A 14435-nucleotide genomic window follows, 5' to 3' on the forward strand; every position below is an offset into this window, starting at 1 on the left:
TGTTTATTAATTATTTTCTCAAAATAATGAACATTCTGCGTTCAGAGGGAATTATATTTGGTATTATATTCAAATAATCGAGAATTACAATAGTGAGTTAGCTATGTTAATGCCTTGAATAAGAAGTGATGTCAGGGGTTTTCGAACCAGTAAGCATATCTTGCCTCGTGTACGACACCCGTTAATACTTATAGATAACAGGAGTGATAGATTAGACCAGGATACCATGCCAAGAGTTGTAGGAGATTTTTTTTATGCGGTGATTTGAAAGATTTTGACCCGACTTAAGGCTTTCTACAATTCCCTATCCACCCTTAAATAAAACAAATGTGAAATCTTCGAAATCCCTTCAGTTATCGCTTCAGTTATCTTCTGAGTATCGACGGGTGTCGTACACTAGGCAATATAGGCTTACTGGTTAGATAATTTCTGACACCACTTTTATTCAAGGGATTAACATAGCTAACTAACTTTCGTCTCACTAGAGGGAGGTTGGATGGCCGAATGGTTAGCACGTGCGCGCTGTATCATAAGGTCTGTCCTTCAGTTAACTGACGTCGTTTCGATCTCCCGGTTGTATCTGACAAGGAGTAGGGTCGCCTGTCCAACCTCGTGGGTTTTCTCAGGGTCCCCCGGTTTTCTCCCACTGCTAAAGACCTCTACGCGCAAGCGAATTATTGAAATGAAATTGAACCATATGTTAATCGAGTGGACGTTATAAACCCCATCCCTCTCTCTCTCTGGCGGTAGTTTTTTCTTTGATGTCCATTCGGTTCATATCAACCACTGATGACTTCATAACAGGTTGATATTTCATATCAACGGCTAATGACATCTCAGCTCAATATATTTGTGCTCATATCAACCGCTGATGACGAAGATGATCGAAATAATACAAAGAACACAGAAATATTTTTGTATTGTTTTGACAATTAAAAATTGTTATGGTACAGTTTGTAGCATTCAGGACCGAAATAGACGGCGTACTTATCGGCATATTTAAATCGGTTATCCATACTCCAGGTCTAAGATATCTTTCAATATTTTCTTTCCGTCCACATTTCGATTATTTCTCCACACACTTAATATCCTATACATATGATAATGGTGGTCTGCCTCTAATAATAAATAACACGATGGTACGGCAGAATAAAGTATCGTATGATTGCGTTAATACTGTCGTGATGTCGCGTTATCGGGTTATGAAGAGGGGCCACCATACCAACTAGAGTTACTCCATCACAAACATCCTTACTAGACTACGTAATTCTTATTCAAGACGAGATTAATATATGTTGAATTGAAAATATAGATATTGATAAGAAAATATCTGAACATAAAGGTGTTGCCCCAATTCTAGATTTAGGGGGGGGGGGGGATGGGTTCGTATGTTATTTGATAATAAATAACATCAATATTTAACAGGAATGGGTTATGAATTAATTAAGTGAAATTAGTGGGACCTAGAAGGGGGGGGGGGGGGGTCATACAACTGTGTATTGGTTTCTGTGGTGTTGTAGTTTGACTCGTTAACCGGTTACAAAAAAAACCTTGACCTATATGATATCATATTTAATGATATGTATTTATTTATAGACAATGAAATTAGGTGTCCTGATAACCGATGAGATATCATCAACTTGACATAGAACATGGAGAATGGGTCAGCAGTTAAACATATTACAGAAGTCAAAGTACCTTGTAACAGAATTATGGAAGCGTATAGGGGTCAATAGCGCGATAGTTACCGCAATATTAAGTTGGTAATATGTCAACATATTGCGATTTTTCTGATGATTTTATCTCGGAAAAGACAATTTTTGCCGAGTTAATTGAGTCAACGCGGTATGTTATATCTCTTGTCGACATATTCCATTTTCTACGTAGTATATGTCAACATGTCGACGTGTCATTTAAAACCAAAAAAAAACAAAGCGAGTTATTCAATTAACTTTGCCAAAAATTGTCTTTTCAGAGATAACATCATCAGAACTATCACAATATGTTGACATATTAACAACTAAATATTGCAGTAACTATCGCGCTATTGACCCCTATACACTTCCATACAGAATAGATATGCACATGCCATATTTTAGTGATATGTATTTATTTAAAGGCAGTGAAATCACATGCCTTGATAACCGATAAGATAACAGCAACTTGGTATACTACGCGAAGACAAAAGACAACAGTTAATGTAAAGAAGAAGGTTGATTCGGAGCGGCATGGGTTCGTATGTTATTTGATAATATAATAATCGCAATAAATAACAGCAATATCTAGAACAAATAAATTCAGAATTAATTTAAGTATGCACGAAATTACAGTGTTGTGAAATAAATGGGACCTGAAGAGGGGGGTGGGGTGGGCATCACACAACTGTTTAAATTAATGAGACCAACCGCATCCGATTCTCCAAAATGTGTTGTCTAATCACTGGCACGTTGCTGAAGTCATACGGAAAATTCGTCTATCAGGAATTTTGGGCCTTGTTTAGGGTTACCTTATTGTTATTTACTCGGCGTTTTGGTTGGGTGGCCAAAATGGTCTAACGTGTGCTATTTAGAATACAAGGTTGTGTCATTGGCGAAAGTCAGTGTGTCGTGGTTTCGAGTCCAGGCTTTTCGTGACAAGGAGTAGGGTCGCTAGTCCAAACTCGTGGGTTTTTCTTCGTCGTCCGGTGTCCTCTCACTGCTAAAGGTAAAACTAGAATATAAAATCAATGATGTAAATGTTTTTATTTTATGTTTTAATCATGACTATAAAACACCTTAAAACATTATTGTCATTTCCTCCACATCGCTGAGAAGGGACTATTTCCTTCAGTCAGGACTCGCAGTTGCCTCGTACGCACACCTGTCAGTAATACAAGCTCAACCAAATGGCAAAACCATAATATACATCAAATAAAGACGATAAAAATCACCACTGCGCATAGTTCTTACCATGAGAATGAAACGCAAATAAAACACAACGAGGTATTAATAATATGCTTGTAAATCTCTGTGATGGCGTAGCAGTCCAATTTTGAACAGACCCGATGTATATTGTTAGTCAAAACGCAAATATTTTAAAAAGCGCATTGTTCTTGGTTCTATAGGAGTTTGACCAATCTCTAGGAGATATAACATGACTTACATTGGATGGCGATTAGATGTTTAGCTGTAAAAATAGAACCTGCAGGTGGAGAACGAAAGATATGGTCTCAGATATTGTCACGGTAGCCGAAGCTACCCAATCATCATCTTTTGAACTATCTGTATAAATAGCAAAAAAAAAACCCACCCCATTTAAACCCTGACACTCGAAAGAGAGATTGGAACACCATGGAGCAAGGATGGGTCTGAAGTCGGATTTGCAATCAGCATTATACCATGGTTTATTGAAACATTTTAGATTAGTAGTGTTTTTTTTTTAATCGTCTGTTCAGTTACATCTTGATGAATTGAAGTGAATAAGGTCATGGGCTAATCGTCATCTTCAAACTCCTTTGCATCAAAAGGGAAGAAACACAAAGATTCAAAAGGTGCCCAATCAGTCTTATGCAACGTCCATAAGGAAAAATAAAAACACATACTTATGGAAAACAGCTACTAGTGTAGAAATCAATAATAACGAATCAATACGTTAAAACACAGCACAGGTGTCCGGTAATAAAGAAAAGTGTGTGTGAGAGAGAGAACTAGGTCATTTCGAGACCAACATATATTGTTTAATTTTATTTCAATAATTCGCTTGCGCGTAGGGGTCTTTAGCAGTGGGAGGAAACCGGAGAACCCGGAGAAAACCCACGAGGTTGGACAGGCGACCCCACTCCTTGTCACGTACAGCCGGGAAATAAAGAAAAGTAGATGTACTATTAATGAATTAAGGTGTAATAACGAATAACGAAAAGAGGTTGAAAACATAAAACAAACGTCTTGAATATAAAGGATGAATATTGTGTGTGATTTAGTTGTATTTTACGTCCGCTTCCACCGAGGTGATATCGCAGACAATGAATATTATACACGGAAGGTTTATATACAAAACAAACAACAACTTATTAACAAATAAGCTATAGCGAAACAACTTAAACATGTTGAGTAAGGTACCAAATCAAAAGGAATTTATCTTATAATTGCCGTTCTTTACTTTCAAGCAAATGACTAACAAGTTATATAATGGATATATATACCCAATACATATTAATGTGTTTGATTTAATTTAAGTTGAAGAGATTAATCTGGCTGAATAAGTCTCACTTCGTAGAAATAGACAATCGCTTAACAAATTGCACAAAGGCAACAATTAAACAAGACGGTTGATTGGAGACTGAATGAATGAAATGTAGTTTTATGGCGCGTCAGATCCAACCGGGATATTTTGCACATATAGTGACATCTACAAGACATATTAAATGAAATCAAATATATTAATATAAATAAATAAAAACAAGTAGTTAAAATAATTAAAATGAAAAAACAATATTGTATGTAAATCATACCTCGAGTATGGTATAGCGTTAACCATATAGCGTTAAGGTGCGCAAGTTTGTCAATGCTATAATCCTGGAGTGGCATTAAGTGATTGAGCACATTAAACAAACACAACACAATTTGTATGGCAAACAATCACTGATTTATACACATATAGCACGACGTTTCGCCACGTATTCGCCAATGAATGCTGGTGGTACTAACCATCGTGTTATATATGTACGTCAGGGCTGAGCTGAGTCAAAATTTTGGCTTAACTAGTTATCTAGTTAAAAATGAACGAGTTAACTAGTTAATAAAAAAACAGTTAAAAAGTCAAAATTACAATAGAGCAAAAACACATAGCAAATATCAAATGAAAGATATTCATGTTTATATATCATTCTACGGGTTTATCCAACATGACACTACATAGAATATTTTTAATTATCTTCACTGTTTTCGTGCAAGAAAACGATTGCAGATGGCGTTTCTTTACATAAAGCCATTCGTCTGTGTTCATATACGAGTCCGTAAGTTGAAAATAATCGTACTGAACTCACAAAGAGCTAGATTTCCTTGTAAAAATTATTTAACCAGCCCTGATGTACATTGCTAATAGTCTTTATTTATCGGTTTTTTTAGAGATGTTGAGGTATATATATCGGCAGCTAAACAGGTTTGGTGCAGGGAGGTTCGTATATTAAATAGACCATACAGGCTTTAGGATCTGTCCACCATCTGCACTAGTCTATTGTCGATAAAGTTAGCATCATGATTAACTGGGCTTGGGTATAGATAGCCTACATCAGGGTTAACCGGGGTAAGGTATAGTTAGCCTACTGTAGATATGGTGAAAATAAAGGTTAAGTGGGATAAGGTATGGTTAGCCTACTATAGATACGGCGAACATTACTGTTAACCGGGGTAAGGTATAGGTAGCTTACTGTAGATACGGTGAACATTAGTGTTAACCGGGGTAAGGTATAGGTAGCTTACTGTAGATACGGTGAACATTAGGGGTAACTGGAGTAAGGTATATGTAGCCTACTGTAGATACGGTGAACATTAGGGGTAACTGGGGCAAGGTATAGGTAGCCTACTGTAGATACGGTGAACATTAGGGGTAACTGGAGTAAGGTATAGGTAGCCTACTGTAGATACGGTGAACATTAGAGGTAACTGGAGTAAGGTATAGGTAGCCTACTGTAGATACGGTGAACATTAGGGGTAACTGGAGTAAGGTATAGGTAGCCTACTGTAGATACGGTGAACATTAGTGGTAACTTGAGTAAGGTATAGGTAGCCTACTGTAGATACGATGAACATTAGAGTTTCCTGGGGTAAGGTATGGTTAGCCTATAGTTAGCCTACTGTAGATACGGTGAACATCAGGGTTAACTAAGGTAAGGTATCTGTTTAAAACAATTCTGGTGGACAGATTCTAATAACAGAGAGACAGATGGGGTTTAGCGTCCCCTCGACACAAACTAAGTCACATGTTCAGTCTTATTTCAATAATTCGCTTGATCGGTGGGTCTTTTGAAGTAGGATAAAACGCGCACGCGTTAAACAATTAGACCCCCACCCCATATTTAAAAAAATACAATTGCTTTATAAAATATATGTATTTGATTCATCTTTAAAATTAAAACAGCATGTTTAATATATTTAAGGCAACTGAAGATAACACTATGCCAAGCTGAAACGGATGGAAATATAGTAGAGGTAGCAGAAACATTATCATTACACGATAAGAAGCGAGCTTTACTTATTGCTGCTGAACACCGATTGTATGAAGTACTGATATATCTGGTAGAACATGGTTTAAATTTACAATATGCTGATAGCCACAACCTGATGCACATACTTATAGCCAACTATGACAAATATGATGATACATGTAAACATGATTTGTTTTTACCATGTGTGGTTAAATTAATTGATGGTGGTGCAGACGTCAACAAGGTGAATGAAAATAAATCAACATCTTTATTTCTAGCTGCTTGTAATGGGTTGTACGAAGTTGTGATATATTTGTTAGAACATGGTGGTGACATTCATTATGATGAGAACCGACAAGAAAACCTGCTGAACACAGTTTTATATTACTATATATACCAAAGACAAGACGATGGATGTAGACCTTATTTGTTACACTGTGTAAGTAAATTAGTTGATGCTGGTGTAGACGTCAACCAGTTGAATCTAAATAAAGAGGCACCTATAGTTTTAGCTGCTATAGAAAGGCTATATGAAGTTGTGATATATCTGATAGAAAACGGAGCTGATGCACATTATGTTGGCCGGCGTCATGACAACCTGTTGCACGTACTTTTACAGGTTTCCCTATATTTATAGCTGCAAAAAAAGGATTGTATGACGTCGTGATGTATCTGTTAGAACATGGAGTAGATGTACAGTATGTTGATAAATATGAATGCAACATTCTTCACTGTGTTTTAAGTGATATGTGTTCCTTTGTGAAATATGACGAGAAGTATATAAAGCTTGTTAATATCTTAATAAACACAGAATTAGACATAAACCAACCTGACTATAAAGGTAATACCCCGATGTTCTATGTCGCTACACTCGACCCTTCTGATGAATTCCGCCCGTCCTATGCGGGTAAATTGTACCCATTGACATTGAAATTAGCGAAAGGACAGGATATCCACGTTCGTCGGAAATGGGAATTGGTTAACATTCTTTTAGAAGCTGGTTGTAATGTGAACCATCAAAACGAACTGGGACAAACGGCTTTAATGTACCATATAAAACACCAATCTGATATCAGTATATTAAAACTGTTAATTCCATATTCTGATCTAACTTTAGCTGATGATAATGGGGATACAGCATTCAGTTATTGTGTCCAATATCAAATGATCAATTCGACACCCGTCTTTAAACTTTTTTTAGATACAGGTTTAGATCTGGGGTCACGCTTCAAAGGAGTTACGTTATTCCACATTTTGATGTGTAAGAGGCTTGGGATATTCAGTTATTGCATAAGGCTAAAGTTAATTGTTAATGGTGTTACAGCTGACGGAGAAAATGTGTTTCATCTTTTAGCTGGTGTTAACTATGATTATTGTCTGAACAAGTATAACTGGTTGTTAAATAACGAGATAGATATCAACCATCCCAGTTATAAAACCAACACACCTACTATGAAAGCTGCCTTTTTATTGAACAGTAGATATTTAGAACTGTTGATACGTCATCCAAGACTAGAGATCAATGCACAAAATAACCAGGGTCACACGGCTCTTCATTTTTGTATCATTGGATTTACAATGTTTAAAGACGGGTTGAGCAAGAGACGGGTACATGATGTTGTTAAGAATTATTGTAGACATATATATCCAATTTACATGGATTGTATTGATATTCTACTTGGTGTTAATGGAATAGATGTAAATATTCAAGATGAAGAAGGTAGAACTAGTTTAATGATGGCTGCAATGAAAAACGACAGAGTTCTTACAAGGAAATTACTTCAAGCTGGTGCAATAGTTAACATGTTAGACTTTTTAGGAAGATCTGCTATACACTATCTTAATATTTATCAGAGTGTGTTTGATTTGACTTGTTTGACGATTATCCAAACGGCCTTATGTTTCCCCTTCTTTTGGGAACCCTGCCGCGTTGTTTGTTTTATTAGGCATTTAGTTGCTGAAAATTGTTGTCTTCAGATCCTCGTATCATCTTCAGTTGAAAGTAGCTATAGGCAAATTGATCGTATTGAATTAACTCTTCAAGAAAGAGATAAACTCAGAAAACTGTTATATATCAGTGGCGCCGAAGGAGAGGAAATTATGACAACTTTAAATTTTGATGAGGAAGATAACCGATATGAAGACAACAGCACCATTCGCTCACGAGGCAGGGAAGAATTTATTAATTTCTGTAGTAATATATCTCTCAAGTCCCTGTGTAGAAGGATCCTCAGACAGAATCTTGGACTGGAAATAAAGCAGAAGGTTGGGGATTTAGATTTGCCTCATGAATTAAATGATTTTCTTCTACTAAGAGATGTTCTTCATCCGATGGATTACAACGTAGACCATATTGATGATGGCTGTACTTATTTTGATGATGATGATGATTATGATGGTTATGATATAGATAAAGATAGGGATGACGATTATAGTCAATATGACTACCAGTATTTTACTCTCAGTACGGACCTTGAACTAAGACAAGATTTTCTGAAAACCGGGATATTTCCTAATGGTGAATATGATGCTATTGTTGCTGATGATGATTATTATACTGATGATGATTATGATGATGATAAATATAATGATGATTTTCTTTAATCATTAACCGTTAACTAGATGAACAGTAATAACAATAATAATGACACAGTCTATAATTCTTTGTTTCCGCGATACACCATTTGAATAGGGCATTGTGGGATTCATCTGAAATCCCGTAGACTTAATTTGTACTATCACTCTAGCTCTGCATTAGATGCAGTAGTACGTGGAGTGTCATAATCTTTGTGCGTTTTTAACAAGAGTTCTGTTCTTGGACTCTGTCTATTGATATCAATAATGAGTTTTGAATAAGTGAGTTTATAGTTTTGGTTTTAAGCTAGTATAAATGTTTTGGGTGGTAAATTTTCTATTTTATGGATCTGGAATTGTATTGTACGGATTGTGGTGTTTAATTTTAGTGGTGGAGACATTTTAGGTTTTTTTTTAAATGGGTTTAGTTCTTAATATAGCTGGTAACTCGTTGGAATCTTTCAGTTCTGAAGGTGGTCTATTTCGGAAAAGGTTGTGTATCGGGTGATCTGTGAACCTTTGCCTTGGTTGTTTTTTCGTAAGTGTAGCTGGGATAAAACAAAATTACGTATTCGTAAGTGTAGCTGGGATAAAACTAAATTAAATGCATGCATCTTTACCATATGTTACAGATTTTCAGCAAGGTCACACATCGGCTCTTTTCCACAAACGGGTAAGCTAATTCTTTTATAAATATTGCATTTACTGTCTGTTCCAGGCGATACTATGTCTCGAAAATTGCTTGCTATTTCTTAAATTTTTAATTAAAATCGATAACATACCTGGAATCGTCATCACATTTCTTTTTTCGTCGAGTATTCTCTTGTAAATTCCAAATATTTCGACACCAGTCACTTTCTTAGAACATAAACATTACCACCGCGCCTGCGTAAACTGAGACACTCGCATATCATGTAGGGGTATAAGGTATTCCACAAATCGGGTGCATTCGGTTAATAATGTCTAGTGAAGGAGACACGTTTATTACGCTTCAGTAATACGTATTGTCCCCCGCCTTTCGAAGAAAGCACGGGGACTATCATTAAAATAGACCTGTATGCCCCACGTTTTGTGACACAATAACTCTTTTTCTAGCATGTTCAAACTTGGTGTCGGTGTTTATTATGTGAATGCCCTGGTGGAGGTCGAAGATGCGCACTTTCTGCTTAGGGTAAGCAGAGATATGCAATTTGAGTGGTCGATGCTTTGGGATACGATGACTTTAGTTCTAATTAAGTGGGATTAGTTGGCTTGTTTTCGATTATTTTCAAAGCTGTTTCTAAACGTTTCTTGCAAAATAAATACATTTATTTTACAATGTCAATAATTTATATTTATTTTCAGCAAATAACTGCTATTGAAAAACTTGGTTTCATAAATTCTCCTTTCAAGTGGTGACCACCCACTCCCCTCCCCAACTCTTGAGCCACCGGATTATATGACCGAGTCTGGGTATTTTTTGGTATATGCATGAACCTTATAATAGGTCCATGGTATATGTTATGTGGCCCAATTCCAAATTTCTATCACATGTCACTATAACATAGGTTAAACTTTGTATGTAGTTTATATTATGGGATGGAGACCAATTTAATATTCAATGTAACAAACAACTGTGGTCTAGAACCAAATGGCAAACTATTACTATCTAATATTACCTCCTGGAAATAGCTCTTTAAAACAGGTTATATTCTACTCCAGGATGGAAACAACTATTTAAATATGCAAATAGTACGAAATTACTCCAAGCTGAACCGACACCCCTTTTCCACTTAGACCGTTCCAAATAACGAGGTCAAACATGGCCATCTTCAGTACCGCGAAAGTAAACAAACCACGATTTTTCAAGGGAGAAATGTTATATAGCTTGATCTGAAATTAGTTTCAACGCGGTAGAAAGCAAAGGGGTGGCAATTCCAGGTAGGTCGTTAAGTTTTAACCATTTTAATTAAAGACTTAAGACATAGCAAGCGATTTTCGAGTCGTAAGAGCGCCTGGAATAGACAGTAATTATTTGATTAGGTGACTTTGAAAGTAAAGTGTGGGAATAGTTTCGTGCGTTTGAAATTCGATTATGTACGTAAATATGTAATACTGTAATGTAAAATTACAAGTCGTATACCCAATAAAACTATTGGTTATGTACCCATGAATAATGACAACCATTGTATAATTTATATTTGCAGAAACTATGTATATAAAATATGTTTTTGTGTTTGTTGTAAATGGTATACCAGAATAATGGTATCGATTAACCAGCATCATATTACGCGTTTACGTGTTTGTGGATTATATAACCTTATGGATTATGTAAATGGACTAATCGTATTAATATATTGATTGGCAATGCATCGAACCAGTTGAACGTTTTAAGAAAAATAAACTATACATTCAAGAGAGAATACCTGGAAAAATGTATTTAACATTGATGCCAATATTGGAATATTCATCTAAAGAGTGGGACAATTGTGGAAAAGTCAGTTCTGGGCGTTTAGAAAAGCTCCAAATCGAAGCAGCTCGAATTGTAACGGGCTTAACAAGTTATGCGAGTTTAAAATCCATTTATAAAGAGTCGGGGTGGAAAACTCTAAAACCTCGGAGGCTGGTCAGGAAATTGTCAATATTCTATAAAATTGTAAATGCCCAGTTACCCGAATATCTTACAGACCTTGTGCCAGATATAGTTTCACAAAATAGCAATTATGATCTGCGCAACTCTCAAGATCTGTGTCATAGTCTAATCAAACTGACGGACAGCATATCAAAATTCTTTTTTTTCCATCCACTGTTAAATTGTGAAACTCTTTGGATCTACATTTGAGACAATTACTAACATTTTCTCTTTTTAAAGAGTTGAAGCTCTGTACGGTATATTTTCAAAACTCAAAAGATCCAACGTATTTTTCATCTGGTGATGTATATTTTAACATTCTACTCTGCAGGTTGCGCAGTAAGTGCAGTGCCAAATGGCGATTTATAATATATTCATAGCTGAATTGAAGAAGTTGATATAATACTATTTAAAAATTCTCATATTTTGTTGTATTAGGAGTCCTGGGGGTTCAACCTAGCTGAAAAGCTCACTAAGTTCTATATGCGTCACTAGGTTCCCTATGGGTCACTGTCACAGGATATGAACGCCTGAAAGCGCCCGTTGTGGTAGGTGTGGTCAAGAGGGGCAAAAAATAGGACCCAAAGACTAAACTAGTCTAGCTCGTTCATCAACTACGTAAAACTTGTTGCAAAATGTTAAGCATATCAAAATGTATTGAGAATGCCCACTGCCAGACATTTTAGGCGGTGGGGCGTGTCCGCCAGACTAAAAAAACATGTAGCCAAAAACTAAGCTAGACTAGCTCATTTACTAACCACATGAAACTTGTTGCAAAATGTTCAGCATATCCACATTTATCGACAATCACCGATGCCAGACATTTTCAGTGGTGGTGTACCCCCACCAGACGCCCCCAATTGCCCCACCCTAAAATCTACGCTAGACTAGCTCATTTACTAACCGCATGAAACTTGTTGCAAACTGTTCAGCCTATCCACATGTATCGCGAATCACAGATGCCAGACATTTTCAGTGGTGGGGTACCCCCGCCAGACGCCCCTAATTGTCCCACCCAAAAAGCTAAGTTAGATTAGCTCATTTACTAACCGCATGAAATTTGTTGCAAAATGTTCAGCGCATTCAGATGTATCAAGAATGACCACTGTCAGACATTTTCAGTGGTTGGGTACCCCCGCCAGACGTCCCTAATTGCCCCACCGCAATATTTAAGCTAGACTAGCTCATTTACTAACCGCATAAAATTTCTTGCATAATGTTCAACATATTCACATGTATTATCAATGACCACCGTCAGACTATTTCGGTGGTGGGGTAACCCCACCAGACGTCCCTAATTCCCCCCCCCCCCCAAATAAATTTTTTAAAAAGAATCTAAGCTAAATTAGTCCATTTACTGACCGCACGAAACTTGTTGCAAAATGCTCAGCACATGCTCATGTATCATGTAACGAACATTACATATTCAGTGGTAGTGTACATCCGAAAGATGTCCCTGGGTGGTCGCTTGACAATAATATTATCATCAGTTTGTCTACATTGATTCACCGAGTGATTTATCCAAAGTTTTATTTCAGGAGAACCCACTTGAAAATAACAAAAAGATTGACTGTGCCTTGCTGCCTCCACCAAGAAGATGTCTTGTAATGAAACTCCAAAGAGTCCACTACGTACCATGCTTCAGCGTCGTGTCCTGGTTATGGTTTGGCACCTACCGATTGTGGATGGAAGATGGTTGGCGATCTCCATCAAGAAGATGTTTTGAAATGAAGCTCCAAGGACTCAACAACGTGACCATGTCGTCGCAATGGGCTTCAACGTCTTGCCCTGGTTATGGTTTGGCACCTACCGATTGTGGATGGAAGGGAGTTGGCGACCCCCGCCAGCCCATTTGGTTTAGCGGAGCTGCAATACCAGGCAGTATGTTCGAAAAGACAAATGCAGACATGGCAGTGATAGCGATGAGACAATCATTGTTGGGAACGAATGTGACACTGCATTTCTTGATGATTCTGATGATGAACCCTGGACAGAAGACTTTGATTCTGATCCAAAGGACATAAACTATTCAGAGATACTAAGAGCGTATGACAGGGATATCCCACCACTGAAATGTCTGGCTCATTTCTAAGTGAAAGTGTCAAAACTTTAACCATAAGAGTTTCGATAAGAACGAAACTCTCGGTTGTCATTATTGTCGGCGGATGGGAGGTGGGGGCAATTAGGGACATCTTGCGGGTGTACACCACCAATGAACATGCCCGGTAATGTTCCTTTCTGATACATGAGCATATGCTGAGCATTTTGCAACAACTTTCGTGCGGTCGGTAAATGCGCTAATTTAGCTAGCGTTTTTTAAGGGGGGGGGGGATTACGGACGTCTGGCGGTGGTCATTAATAATACATGTGAATATGTTGAACATTGAACTTTATACAACAAATTTTATGCGCTTAGTCAATGAGCTAGTCTTGCTTAGATATTTTAGGGTGGGGGACAATTAGGGATGTCTGGCGTGTGTATCCCTTAACAGAAAATGTCTGACGGTGGTCATTCTTGATACATGTGAATATGCTGAACATTTTGCAACAAGTTTCATGTGGTTAGTAAATGAGCTAGTCTAGCTTAGTTTTTGGGTCCAATTGTTTTGGCTCTCTTGACCACACCCACCACAACGGGCACGGCAGACGTGCATATCCTGTGACAGTGACCCATAGGGAACCTAGTGGCATATATAGAAATTTGTTAGCTTTTCAGCTAGGTTGAACCTGCTCTATATGGCAGTGAATTACTAAACTTTAAAACTAACGTGCGTAGTGTTCTTAATGATATATTACAAAATGAAATGGAGTTGAACGTCCTACTGTTCTGCTCCTAACCTGGGCTAATGAAGACGGGCATATGCCATACAGTGTGCTATGAGGGAAATTTTGCCCGGGCAGCGGCACTACGGCCTACTCTTACATCGAATTCCAACTGCCAAGGGATCTTATACGTGCACGCCAATGTGTACACGGGACCTCGGTTTTTCGTCCCATCCGAACGACTAGACAGCTGTCCTTGTCAGGCCCCCCATCCTGCATCACTGACAAGCGGAACCCACGCCG

Source organism: Patella vulgata, chromosome 3, assembly GCF_932274485.2.
Source record: "Patella vulgata chromosome 3, xgPatVulg1.2, whole genome shotgun sequence".
Taxonomy (NCBI): Eukaryota; Metazoa; Mollusca; class Gastropoda; family Patellidae; genus Patella; species Patella vulgata.